We start from the raw sequence: 14,185 nt of genomic DNA on the forward strand, positions 1-14,185 counted from the left end.
TATTTAATCATACGCTGCTTTGACTTATCAGTAGGTGCGGGTTCTTCGTAACCCAATATTCCTAATATCTTGGGCAGTAGTAATTGATAACTTGTATGGTGTCAGTTTTATTATTACATTGAATCGTGTGCCTGCGCGGTATGACTATATCCCCAAGAGGTGTTCGAAAAAAGTTCTATTGTTCGGAAACCCGACCGGTTTGGATTTTATCCAAGAATAATAGAAAAGGCAATGTATATTTTAATATAATTCTCGTACTAGACAAACTCTTGGAAATAAAAGATATTGATTAATTTAAAGTCCATAGCAGACTAAATTAATTAATGGATATAGAAAGTCTTAGACTTGGGAAATAATATATTAAAGAGGTTGACCCAGATTGCTTGTAATCACGGATTAGATGGGCGGTCAGTATTTCTTCGATAGTGGCACAAGAAATATTCCATTGGCCTTATATTGAATTATGGGTTAAAATTTAATTAGTAAAGAATGTCCAATAGGGGAGGCCCAATCCAAGCCCCATAGATCCCTAACCTAGCCCATCACAAACTCTATAAATAAGGATGAAGGAGGTGTGACATATATACACAACACATGTAGTGAAACCCTAGCCTCCACACCTTGGAATTTTCAGCCCTCTCCCTCCTATAGAGGAATTCGAAAATTCCTCCTTGTGTGTACTTGGGGTTCTTGTCTTCTCCTTCGAGATCCTTATAATTTCTAAGAGATTCCTCCCACATGGAATTTAGATCTAGAGTTGGGTCATAGGTTAGAAGATCCTTGGTCTTGCAATCACATTCAAGCTTCAAGATCTACACGTGGAGAAGTAGCAAGCCACTTCGATTCTTTGGAGAATCATAATTGTAAGTATTAAACGTCATAATTTAATTCTAAATTATGTGATTAATTGCGCAATAATATGTCTCTACATGTTCAGCATGAAATTGAATCGATCCACATAATCTCCTAAATAGATTCTTTTGTGGATTTATTTAATTTGCAATTTCCGCAGCGATATCCCCAACAATTGGTATCAAAGCCATGCTTTTAGGCTCTGATTATGTGGATTAAATCTTATTTTTTAAAAATTACATGGATCCATGAAGAATATTTTAGATCTATAAGTGAATATTCTAGATCGGCTTAAGAACATTCTAGATCTATGAATTTTATTCAAGGTCGGTGAAGAATGTCTTGATCTACAATAGAATATTCAAAGATCTATAAAGTATATTCTAGATCTATATTCTATAGTTGCAAAATAGAATATTCTTGATCTATGAGAATATTCTTGATTAAGAATATTATAGATCTATGATAGTTTATTCCAGATCTATGTTGTTGTGTTCTACATATGAGCTCTACTTGTGTAGATCTACATGTTTGAAAAATGTGATGGATGATTGTTTTCATGCTTGTTATATTGCGTGATTGTTGAATCTTTTTATTTTTCGTTTTATTGTAAACCCACGGGGGTTAACCGTGGTAGACTACGATTTGTTTTGTATTCATTTCTAAACAAATGTAATAGTTAGAATACAGAGAAATGTAATAGTTAGAATAAAAAGAACGAGAACGACGGAGGAGACCAAGGCGACGGCGGTGGCGGGGGCAGGCGGCGGCAGCCGCTGTTTCACGACGCAGCGATGGCGGCGGCGCCTCGGCAGATCCTGGCTGGCGGCGACGGAGGCAGCTGGGCAGGCGGCGGCTGGCGGCAGGTTAGTGGCGTGGCAGCCTTGGCGGCGGCCGAAACCCTAGCAGGCAAGGCTGCACGTGGATCAAGGCGGCAACACGGCTGGTGGCGGCAGTTACCTTGTTAGGTTTAGTATACTGAAAAGCATGTTTCAAGCAAATTTGAGCAAGTTCGCGCGAATAGAATCTTGCTTGTATACAGAAAAACTCTACAAACCACTTTTAACCCGATTTAGTATTATTCGAGCAGTTTGCACGAATAGAATCAGTATATTATTACATTTTGTTTATTTGTGCGTTTATAAGATATTTTATAAATATTTAAATGCATAAGAAGTAAACAAAGCCTAAGTCTTTTGCTTAGTAGATTGGTTGTGGGCATCGTCCACTTTAAGGTAACTACAGTCGGTTCTATGCAATGATTTGCAAAAGAAAAAGAAGAATTTCACAACCTAGATAGGATTTGACTACCTATCGCGAAAGGTTGCAATGTCAGTCCGATTATTTCTAAGACTTATTGAAATAAGATGACGTTGGTGTGGTATAGCACTGAATGAATCTAACAGCAAGACGTGTCTTTACGCTATCTACTGAAAGACTAGGTCTAGATAAAATACTATTTCTTAATCTACATACGTTAGCATTGAGCATACGATATTGATTATGCACTACTTTGACTTATCAAAAGGTGCGAGTTTTTCGCAACCCAATAATCCTGATATATTGGGTAGTGGTGATTAATATCTAGCGGTGCTAGGATTGCTATTATGTTAAATCGTGCGCGAGGTGAGTCTCGTTTGATAATGTCCTCAAGAGGAGCTTGAACAAGGTTTTATTATTCGGAAACTGGCCAGTTGGAATTTAAATATTCCATGAATAATAAATAAGTGTTTCTTGCTAAGTCCACTCTTGAAATTAATGGACTTTTATATCTTAAGCGCGGGAAATAAATAATAAATAAAATGAAAACCTTGATTACTTGTAATTTCAGAATTGGATGGGGAGGTCAATATTACTTCTGTAGGGGCTGCTCGTAATATTCCAATATAAACTTGTATTAAATTATGGGTTCAATTTAATTAGTAAAAAGCACATTGGGGGAGCCCATATCCAAAACCTTCCATAGATCCCTGACTGGCCCAATATGTAACTATTATAAATAGGAGATTAAAGGAGACAAAAAGGACAATTAATTGTACGAGAGAAAATTTCATCCCTCTCCTCTCTGTAGTAGGGGACGAAAATTTGAGCTCTCCTCCGTGAGTTTTTCAGCTCCTCCTCCGTGAGAAAGTTTCGTCTTCTTTATTTGAGTCCTAGTATTTCGATAAGTTCAGCCCACTCTGATTTCGAAATACAGTTCAGGAACTAGTTAGAAGATCCGTGGTCTAGTATTGAAGATCATCGTGGAGAAGGCGCGAGCAATTGCCGATTCTTTGGAGAATCAAATCGGTAACTCTAAACCGTAGAATTCATGTTTTAGGTTTTATATTATTTAAGCATGAATTATTTGCGTTCTAGCATGTAATTCTGTGTTAACATGTGAATATATTAATCTCATAATCTGTCAAATAGATCCTACATCTGATTTACTACATCTGATTTATTTGTTTTGTACAAGTCTTCCGCTGTGCAAGGGGCTCCAAACCCAACAATTGGTATCAGAGCCAATTTTTTGCTCTGATTATGTGGATTAATTTTATGTTATGTGAATTGCTTGAATGCATATTTTTTTCGTTTTATGTTCGTTGTTTATATGATTTTTCATATGGAAACAAAGTCCGTACATAAAGAACGAAAACAACTATGGACGGAGGAATGTAATTCTAGTCTATATACAATCATTGAGTAATGATTACATTCCTCCAATTCATGTAGTGATTTCTCTCAATCATTCTTTGTATGTGGATTAAATCGTGACTACATGTATGCAAAACCTTTTTATTTGCGTGAATGGAGAATCAAATCGGCGTCGTCTGCCCATGTTTGGAGGCTAGAAGAGCGACGCCGGAGATGATTCAGCGGGCTGCCGGTTATGTCCACGAGTAGGAAGCAGCAGCGGCGGTTTGGCGGCGATGACAGCAGCGTCGGAGATCGCCAAGACAGCAGCCGCTGGACAGGCAGCGTCGCAGCAGCAGCCATTAATGGAGAGGGTTTCCCGGCCTCATGAGTCGACGGAGATGGCTGCATCGTGCACAAACGTGTGGCAGCAGCGGCATCTCCGGGCAGCGACAGTTTTGTACGAGTGGGAGCCCGATGGCGGGGAGCGTGCAGCGGTGACGAGGATGACCCAACAGCGACGTCGTCACGCAGGCAGCAGCAGCGAAGTTTGAGTGGGAGTAGGACGGCGCAAGATTAGGGTTTCCCTATGCGCAACATCGCTAAGCCCCGTTCTCATGACTCCGCTTTCCAAATTTAAATTAGGGTTCCTAACCCTTGGAATTAATTTTAGAAAGAATTCAAGATTAATTTGGAAATAAGATATGAATATATCTTTTGTGGATTTTATATATTATATGAGATTTAATTATGAATTAAATTATGGATTAATTAGATTTTTTACTTGTTTTATGGATTTGTAGTGATTTTAATTCCTAGAAGAATCCTAGTTAAATTTGGATAATGACAATATAATTTTTACCTATATCCTGTGGATTAATGTGGATTTATCTCTACACAAATCCTAGTTGGATTTATATAATAATAATATTATTTTATTCTTATCCTATGAGTTTATATGAATTTATTCATAGATAAACTCTTGATGGATTTGGATAGTAATAATATAATATTTTATTCTTATCCTATGAATTTATATGAATTTATTCATATATGAGTTTTAGATGGATTTGAAGAATGATAATATAATATTATGTAATTCTTTGGATTTATACGAATTTACTCCAAGAATAAATCCTAGATGGATTAGGATTAATATTAATATTAATTTATCCTATGGATTTGAATAGATTTAATTCTATTAAAACAAATCCCAGGTGGATTAGAATACACATTAATCAAAGTTATCCTTATCTTTTGAATTTATATCCTAGATGGATTAGGATAAAGATAATATATAAGAAAATCTTTATTTAATTGGATTTAGATAAATTAATTTATCGAAGAAATCCTAAGTAATGTTTGATATATTCTGGATATCTATTCTAAATAGAATTAAGATTTGTATAGATAAATTAATTTATCGAAGAAATCCTAAGTAATGTTTGATATATTCTGGATATCTATTCTAAATAGAATTAAGATTTGTATAAATCTTGTTTGATAGGATTTTATTTTATCTTATGGATTATGATGGAATTGTTTCTATCTAGTAATATCCTAGTAAGATTTAAATAATGACAATCCTAGAGCAACGTTATCTTGAATCGAAGGATTTGATTTTATCGAAATAAAATCTAGAATAATCCTAAATGGATTTACATAGTTAACACTATCTTGATAAATCCTAAATGAATTTGGATAATCGTCATCCATGATAAAACTTAATTATTCAATTGATTCTCCCTTGACTAGATTAAATAATTATCGTTAATTATCCAGTGTGTTTAAATGCCATGCATTAAATGGATTTATCTGTTTATTTGGTGTTTATCTTTTTAAGTGGATTATCTTCCTTATCTGCTGATGTGATAATTATGCAAAAATCATATAAAATATCTAAGCGATAATTACAACAAGTGCGCTGTATATGGTCTCCATCAATTGGTTTGCAAATTTTATGAAGTCAGTTTCTAATATTATCGCCACCCATTATGCGGGGGCAATAATCCTACGAAATAGCAAGTTCATATGGGCAGACTTCTCAAATATAGTGTGAACTAGAAAGTAGTTTCTAATATTATCGCCACCCATTATGTAGGGACAATAATCCTAAGAAATTACAAGTTTCAGAAGTTCATACAGAATTTATGAGATAGTTTGATTTTGTTATCAGCACATGAGCATTGATATGGGAATGTGTTGTAGAAATAAATTTTGTAATGCTAAATCTGATGGTCGTGCTTCTAGGCAACATTAGGCGCCTATGCCATTATGTGGTCTCTGGACTATTCGTCGGTGTTGTGACCAGTAAAAATGTTAAAGTTGTGAATGAGTATTGACCTCTTATGGAGGGTACCTGTTTTTGATTTTACAGTTGCAAGATACATAATTGTTTTGTTGTTATTTGCGATTATGTATTGAGCATAAGTATGTGATAATAAGTTAATTTGCCAAATCTTCATTATATCATTCAATATTTTGTCAGCGATCCTTAAAGAAAAACTCGAATGCAAAAATTATGTAGACTGGAAACGTGAATGGATAAGAGTCTCATCGCTAAAACTTGGAGTTTATACTCAATGATTCATGTCCTCCATATCCTCGACATAATTCCATGAAGAATGTTCGAGAATGATTTTTGCATGTACTTGACAAGTTCTTTGAGGAATAAGGTCAAGCTATTTTATTTTAAGTAGCATGACAAGTCTTGGTTAGTGACAATGAAAGATGGATATCAATAGAATCTGTCAAGATGATTCGATTGGAATATCCTAGAGGGACATAATGTTTTGAGGAATCTTTTGATCATTCAAATATTTTCTGACTCAAGCCATCGCCTAAAGTAATAAGAAATGACTAAAAGAAGGTTTAACTGAAAAGTAGAAAACCTTCAGAATATTAGTCGTTATATTACTGTTAGAGGAAAGTAACATGATAGATGACGAATTCATCAAGGCTGTAGTTTTCCTAAGTCCTAGTTCATTTGAACAAAAGACTAGATATGGAAATGAGAGAGCATAAATTGTCATCAAAGTTTGTTTAAAGCGAGTGAAGATACTTTGTAAGTTGGATTAACCTCTTTTACAGAAGGACAATGACTTACATGACAATGCAACTTCTAAGTAAGATATCTTGATCCAGCTAGGCTTTTGTTGCAGTGGGAGCTATTAATGCTCAATTATTATTTTATGGTTGATGTTTAAGGCATCATAGTTTTAAAACAATATAAATGCAACAAGATTGAGTTTGAAACAACACATCAACTTCTTAAACAATGAATGATAAAGTATTTATGGCTCTTAGTCTTAAGGCCAAGAAAATACTTAGTTATTGTTCAAACTGATCTAGACTATCAAGATTTTAACAATATGTTAGTTAAATAGCTTGAAAGTCGAGAATGTCTGTTTGATGCACTGTAAGTTAGAATCATTTGATTCAGATCGCTTACAGAAGTGCAACATAGAAAGACTAGCAAGTCTCAATGGTTTACACCAATAAGGAGACGAGTAATGGGTTATGATCAGTAGTGGGAGTCTAACCTCGATTGACGAATCCAAGCATTCTTCTAAAGAAAGAGATAGTAATGTAAGAAGGAATTGAAGTCTTTCTAAGAAAAGTATGATTAAGTGATGAGTTGTACTCATGAAAATCTTATCATTGATAGGATAAGCGTTAGATACAACGAGATACACCTTAAAGAAACTACCAACATCAGTACCTTTTACAAAACACGAGTTGTGGACTAGAGCGACTCTAGTCTAGCACATCTCAAGGTGTAATGTTGTTCCAACACATGTTGGAAAGGTATCCAAGTAATTGGAGTTGAGTACTGATCATGCATGTTTTAAGGTTGTCTTAAACGATGTATGATTATAAGTTCGGTAATCTTCAAAGATAAAATTCTTGTATGAAGATCAAGAGATGAACTACAAGCCTAACAACGTGGTAACTCTCAAGATAAAGAGAGAGATATCAGATTTTCCACATTACCAAGGAGTCATACCATTAGAAACTTTTGCACTAATAAAATCAACTTCAGTACCTAAGATTGTAAGAACCATGTCATAGTGGGAGGGGTTCCTAAGAACATAACAAGTTCATGGGTCTAAGAGTGTCGCAAGACTCGGTCTTAGATTAACTTGAACATAATCCCATTAACTACAATATATCATTAGTTCATTTGGATATTCATCTTTGGAAAGGTGATAGATTCCAAACTACAATCTTAGATAGACAACATGTTTTACAAGACTTGCAATACTACCTACAGGCTGTGTCAGTCAGTGGGGGCTAGTATATTTGCAAGTGTAAATGTGGATCTCAAATGGCCAGACAGTGACAATGGGTTATGCCTAAAGAGAAACATAATCTTCTCATCTGTCGTTGTGCCAAGATTTGTTCGATCCTACTGTCTATCAGAACTTACATAAATTAGAATGTATGTATTATGATTATCAAGACGGCTTTTTATATTAACAGAAGTCTAGAGTACATCATCTACATGAAATATCCTAATGGGTATGTAACAAAGGGCAAGAAAAACATGATTAGAAGCTTATGAAGACATTGTGGTCTTAGGCATGCATCTAAATCAGAGTATATGTGTTTTTATCAAGATTGTCAAATGTTTTAAATTTGACTTGTGCCCTTAACAATCTTGTAAGCACAAGGAAATTGAAAGTGCATTAAATATGGTATTATTCGTACACTACGATGATGAAATCTACAAAAGTTGCAAACAACCAAGATTGACATCTGGTGTAGGAACCTAGTTGTCTACCCAGTTTAAGATAAATGATTTAAGAGAAACTAATTACATTCTAAGCATCTAATTCTTTAAGATTACTAGAAAGAATGTTGAGATTCTCTTAGGAATCCTATATCTGTACATTATTTGGAACATTTTAGCATTGGAAATTCCATGAAAATGTTTTTACCATTCAAGATGGAGTTTTCTTGTCTCTAGTAAGTGTCGTTTGACACTTAGTGAGATCAAGAAAGATGAGACTAGTTTCAGAGATAGATGTCTCATATATGCTATTATGTGTACTAAGTTTGATATTAGTTGTGCTTTTGCATAGCAAGTATATATCATATTAACCATGGCAAATGACTTTGATTGAGGTAATGAATATACCATAGTACTTGAGAAAGACTAATCGCTATATTCTAGTTTACCAGTCATTCATATAATGTCCTTGGGGTTACACTGACTAAGTCTTACGACTAATCAGTGATCGAGTAAGTCATCCTCATTATAACTGTTTACCTTAGAATTATACTCCTAGTAGCTTTGATCGTAAGTTTGAGTATGCCTATGAGTATTCTTACTCTAGCAAAGGCTAACTCAAGGGACACACGATACCATAAGCTAAGCAATCACAAAGAGAGATGAAATTAATTAAAGATCAAGTACACAGCAAAGACATAGTGGTGGAAAAGATATGATCAGAGAACAACCAAGTAGATTTTTTCACAAAAAATGCCTTTGTGGCAACATGTTTCAAACATGATGTGAAATGAATGGTAGTTCGATATATCTAGCTCCAATACCTGCTTTGTGTATAAGTGAGAGAGTTTTTGGCAGTGGGTATACTCGAAAGCATGTTTTGAGTATAAGTGGGAGATTGTTAGATTTAGTATACTGAAAATCATGTTTCGAGCAAGTTCTCGCGAATAGAATCTTGCTTGTATACGGAAAAACTCTACAATCCACTTTTAACCCGATTCAGTATTATTCGAGCAGTTTGCTCGAATAGAATCAGTATTTTATTACATTGTGTTTACTTATGCGTTTATAAGATGTTTTATAAACATTTAAATGGATAAGAAGTAAACAAAGCCTAAGTCTTTTGCTTAGTAGACTGGTTGTGGGCGTCGTCCACTTTAAGGTAACTACAGTCGGTTCTATGCAATGCTTTGCAAAAGAAAAAGAAGAATTTCACAACCTAGATAGGCTTTGGCTACCTATCGCGAAAGGTTGCAATGTCAGCTCGATTATTTCTAAGCCTTATGGAAATAAGATGACGTTGGTGTGGTATAGCACTGAATGAATTTAACAACAAGACGTGTCTTTATGCTATCTACTGAAAGACTAGGTCTTGATAAAATACTATTTCTTAATCTACATACGTTAGCATTGAGCATACGATATTGATTATGCACTACTTTGACTTATCAAAAGGTGTGGGTTTTTTGCAACCCAATAATCCTGATATATTGGGTATTGGTGATTAATATCTAGCGGTGCTAGGATTGCTATTATGTTGAATCGTGCGCGAGGTGAGTCTCGTTTGATAATTTCCTCAAGAGGAGCTTGAACAAGGTTTTATTATTCGGAAAGTGACCAATTGGAATTTAATTATTCCATGAATAATAAATAAGTGTTTCTTCATAAGTCTACTCTGGGAATTAATAAGATGTTAATTAATTAAGTCCATAGCAGACTTTAATTGATTAATGGACATTTATATCTTAAGCGCGAGAAATAACTAATAAATAAAATGGAAACCCGGATTACTTGTAATTTTGGAATTGAATGGGGAGGTCAATATTACTTCTGTAGTGGCTGCTCGTAATATTCCAATATAAACTTGTATTAAATTATGGGTTCAATTTAATTAGTAAAAAGCACATTGGGGGAGCCCATATCCAAAACCTTCCATAGATCCCTGACTGGCCCAATATGTAACTATTATAAATAGGAGATTAAAGGAGACAAAAAGGACAATTAATTGTACGAGAGAAAATTTCATCCCTCTCCTCTCTGTAGTAGGGGACGAAAATTTGAGCTCTCCTCCGTGAGTTTTTCAGCTCCTCCTCCGTGAGAAAGTTCTGTCTTCTTTATTCGAGTCCTAGTATTTTGATAAGATCAGCCCACACTGATTTCGAAATACAGTTCGGGAACTAGTCAGAAGATCTGTGGTCTAGTATTGAAGATCATCGTGGAGAAGGCGCGAGCAATCGACGATTCTTTGTAGAATCAAATAGGTAACTCTAAACAGTAGAATTCATGTTTTAGGATTTATATTCTTTAATCATGAATTATTTGCGTTCTAGCATACAATTCTGTGTTAATATGTGAATTTATTAATCCAATACTCTGTCAAACAGATCCTACGTCTGATTTATTTGTTTTGTACAAGTCTTCCGCTGTGCAAGGGGCTCCAAACCCCAACATACAGGTGCTCGGCGGTGGCTGGGCAGCCCGATGAAGACGGCGGTGATGCAGAGCCCTAGACGGCGGCGGTGGCTACTTGTTTTTATTTTAGGGCAAAACCCTAATTAGGGTTTTAGATTGCCGATTAATAGGCAAGGCCCAATTTGTGGTTTTGACCTAATTTTTATGCCCTTGATATTTGATTTAGTCAAATGGGGTATATGTTTTATTTAATCCTTTTTATCCGGACTACCATAGTTATTGGAAAGGATAAAATGTGATTTATTTTAATTATTTGGTTTTAGACACTTAGTGGTTTAAAATCAAATGATTTATTTGATTATGTGTGATGTGACAAAGTGTGCAAAATTATTTGCCTATGTGATTTACATCTTATGTGACTTAAATAATTATTTGCTTGCATGATAATCAAATGAAAACCATTTTATTTAAAAATGACTAAGCGACAATTACGAACAGTCATGTTGTATATGGTCTCCATAAATTGTATTCAAATATGAAGTAAATTAGATAATATTTCGACCTTTCTTTAGAGGAGTCATGTTATTAGTAGTATTTACAGTTTTCACAATATTTGAATAACTAAAATGGTTCTTTTAAATGAAAGGCATGAAGTAATATCGTGTCCAGTGGGAGCAATATTATCAAGAAGTGAGCATTGTTTAAAAGATGTTACCCGTGGTCATAGAATCTTATTGAGTGGCGTGTGACCTTTATTTAGAGGAGTATTCAAAGCAAGATAAGATTCTTGAAGAGTAGAATTATGGTACTAGCTTAGGCCATATTAGGCAGCCATGCCATTCTTATGGTCTTTGGACTATCTGTCGGTATTGTGACCAAGAAAACCCTTTTAAAATCTAAATAATCCATGACATCTTTTGGTGCTTGTTTATTTAGCATTTTAATAGCATATGTGATTCTCGAATGTTTTATGGTTTTTTACATTCTTTTATCATGTATGGTTTGTGTGAATGATACCTTTTATTTTTCTCAGTCAATGTCAATTATGTCGCTCAATCCATTATCTGTAATCTTGAAATAAAACTCGAAGGCCAAAATTAAGTAGACTGGAAATATAAATGGATAAGATTCTCATTGCTGAAAACTTAAAGTTTGTACTCACCAATTCATGTCCTCCATTTCCTCGACAAAATTTCACAAAGAAAGTTTGAAAATGCATTTTATGCATGTACTCGACAAGTTCTTTAAGGTAGAAGGTCAAGCTACTTTCTTGGAAGTAGTAAGACAAGTCTTGGTTTATACTGATGTAAAAGGGATTTCCAATGAGGACGTTGTCCAGATTTTATTGGAAATCCAAAAGAGGTTAAATGTTTTGAAGAATCTTCTGATTACTCAAATAGTTTCTATACTCAGTTCATCGACAACTGTAATAAGAAGTGACTATAAGAAGGTTGTTACTGAAAAGTTGGAAACCTTCAGCATGATATTCACTTTATTACTGTTAGAGGAAGATAACATGATAGTTGACGAATCCATTAAGGCTACATCTTTTATATGTCCTAGTTTTATAAAACAGAAGACTAACAATGGAAAGAGGGAATAACTGAATTGTCATCAATATCTGCTAGAAAGCAAGAAATGCAAGAAAAATTTGGTGAAGAAGCAAATAGAAGATGCATTGTAAGTCGGATTGACCTCTTCAATAGAAGGACAATGGCTTAGATAGCAAAGAAACTTCTAAAAGAGAGTAGATGCATTGTAAGTCGGATTGACCTCTTCTATAGAAGGACAATGGCTTAGGTAGCAATGCAACTTCTAAAAGAGAGTTCCAGATCTGGTTGGGAAGTTGTTGCAGTGGGAGCTATTTATTTATGGTCACTTTATTATTTTGTTTTGATAAGTATCTAATCAAAACAATATAAATGCAATAAGATTGAGCTTTACACAACCGTTCAACTTCTTAGACAATGAATGATAAAAGTATTTATGGCACTTAGACATAAGGCCAAGAAAGTACTTGGAGATTGTTCAAATTGATTTTGTCTAACTCAAGTGACTATCGAGATTTTAATAACTTCTTTGATAAATAGCTTGAAAGTCAAGATAGTCTGGTTGATGCACTATAAGTTAGAATCATTTGATGATTCAAGGGATTCGGAATACTTATAGAGATGCAACATAGAAAGACTAGCAAGTCAAATTGGTTTACACCATAGGAGACGAGCAATGAGTTAAGATAAGTAGTTGGAGTTAAAACCTAGTTGACTACTCCAAGTATTCTTCTAAAGAATGAGATAGTCATATAAGAAGATATCGAAATCTTTCGAATATAAGTTTGATATGTGAACAGTTTTACTCAATAACACCTTATCATTGATGAGATATACGTTGAAAACAACAAGTTATACCTTAAAGAAACTACCATAACATCAGTACCTTTTACAACACACGAGTTGTGTACTAGAGGTAAGTCTAGTCCTACATATCTCAAGGTGTGGAGTTATTCCAACACATGTTTTGGAAAATGTATCCAAGTAATTGGAATTGTGTACTTAGGTATGTTTTAAAGTTATCCCAAATGATAGAAATGGTATAAGTTCAAAATTCTTCAGAACTAAAAGGTATTTGTTTATACGAATACTAGATTTGGATGAAGACTATGAGAAGAACTACAAGCCTAACAAACATGATGATTCTCAAGATAATGAGAATATTTATTTTACATCTTAACCAAGAAGACATAACATTAGAAACTTGTGCACTAAGAAAAACAATGTTTGTACCTATGATTGTAAGAGTCTTGTCGTAGTGGGAGTGTTCTTTACGAACATAATAAGTTCATGGGCCTAAGAGAGTCTTTAGACTCAGTCTTAGATCAACTTGAACCTAATCCCTGTAAATACTGTTAGGGTTTGTATACTAGAAAACACCTTTTCGAGTGATTGAATACTGTAAAACTCTAATTATTATTTTCCAATGAATGCAACAGATTATTTTTGTCATGATGTTGTTATGATTTACATTTAATGGATGTTTATTACATATTTAAATGTATTAGCGAACATAACAAAGTCTAAGTCTTTGTTTAGTAGACCAGTTGTGGGCTGAGCTCAATTTAAGGTATGCGGTCAGTCTTGAACAAATAAAATAATAATTTCACAACCTAGATAGGCCTAGACTACCTATCGTGAAAGGTTGCAATGTCAGTCTGATTATTTCTTAGCCTTATTGAAATAAGATGACGTTGGTGTGGTATAGCACTGAATGGATATAACAGCAAGACGAGTCTTTATGCTATCTACTGAAAGACAAGGTCTTGATAATTAATTTCTTAATCAATGTATGTTAGCATTGAGCATACGATATTGAGTATCTACTACTTTGACTTACCAAAGGTGCGGGTTTTTTATCACCCAACGATCCAGGTATATTGGGTAGTGGTGATCATTATCTAGCGGTGCTAGGATTGCTATTATGTTGAATCGTGCGCGAGGAGAGTCTCGTTTGATAAAGCCTACAAGAGGAGCTCGAAACAAGGTTTTATTATTCGGAACCTAGCTAGTTGGAGTTTGA

The sequence above is a fragment of the Salvia splendens genome, chromosome 10 (genome assembly GCF_004379255.2).
Source record: "Salvia splendens isolate huo1 chromosome 10, SspV2, whole genome shotgun sequence".
NCBI classification, from domain to species: domain Eukaryota; kingdom Viridiplantae; phylum Streptophyta; class Magnoliopsida; order Lamiales; family Lamiaceae; genus Salvia; species Salvia splendens.